Here is a 1,121-nt window from a genome sequence, read left to right as displayed (position 1 = left end):
GAACTGGACGCAATATTCCAGATGCGGTCTCACCAGGGCAGAGTAGAGGGGGAAGAGAACGTCTCTCGACCTACTAACCACCCCCCTTCTGATACACCCCAGGATGCCATTGGCCTTCTGTCCTGGGTCCTCTGTCTCAGAAAATCCCAGACTTTCAGTCCCTGCCCCATCCTCTTGTGCAGAGAGAAGAACAAAAAAAAGAAAAAAAAAAGAAAACCTCACAGGAAACTGTAAACACAGGTGCAGGCAAAAGACTGGAAAACAGACTTCGAGTTAGTGTAAACACTGCTGGCAAGAACCAAAACAAAAGTGTCACCAGCTACTATGAGGAAAATAACTCTATTTATAACACCAACTTGTTTTCACTAAATCAAACACCGCAATTCTCTCAGAAATGTATTTCTGCTTTTTTAACCAAAAATGGAATTCTGCGATTCAACCCCAGCAAAACTAGGACAAATGTTCAGTCATGGGTATGTCTTAATGCACAACAATACGCTAACCCTTATTATGAAGTATTTTATTAAACAGATCTGTCCTGTAGCATAGATATTGAAAAGACATTGATAGAAAACTATTTCCTTATTTTTAGATTTCAAATGCTTTCAAATCTTGCTGTTGCTTGTCTTAATTTGTGCAGTAGTACTGTTGTAAGTATCCATTTTTAATAGTCTGCGGTCACCAAATCTGCTTTAAACATGAGATTATTTAGAAATGTCAAAATCTCTTCCTTTCCATCTGCAAGACCATCTGCAAGTCACAGGCACAAAGCTTGGCAATAATATACCAAATTCAGCTATAAGTAATTTCAGAAACTATTAGCAAATTTCCTATTGTTATCATCCCCTAAAGAGGCATTCAGGAATATGCTGGTCACTTGGCTACACTTGATTCCATTTTCTTTCTTGATACCTCTCCCTTTATCCTGATAAAAGACTTCACTCTGCTCAGGGGGAACCATGGCTTAGCTTTATTTCATGCAACATTAACCATTCTTTTGCTTTTAAACATACTCGTACACTTTGCACCTAACACTGAAATGCCATGTGAAACACTGAAATCCACACAAAGGAAAAACCCTTTTTGCTCGTGAGCTTTTGGCATTCCAAATTCTGCAGTTT

This window comes from Mesitornis unicolor, unplaced genomic scaffold, assembly GCF_000695765.1.
Source record: "Mesitornis unicolor isolate BGI_N332 unplaced genomic scaffold, ASM69576v1 scaffold8684, whole genome shotgun sequence".
NCBI lineage: Eukaryota > Metazoa > Chordata > Aves > Mesitornithiformes > Mesitornithidae > Mesitornis > Mesitornis unicolor.
The sequence above is the reverse complement of the archived record's forward strand: the minus strand, read 5'-3'. Positions refer to the sequence as shown.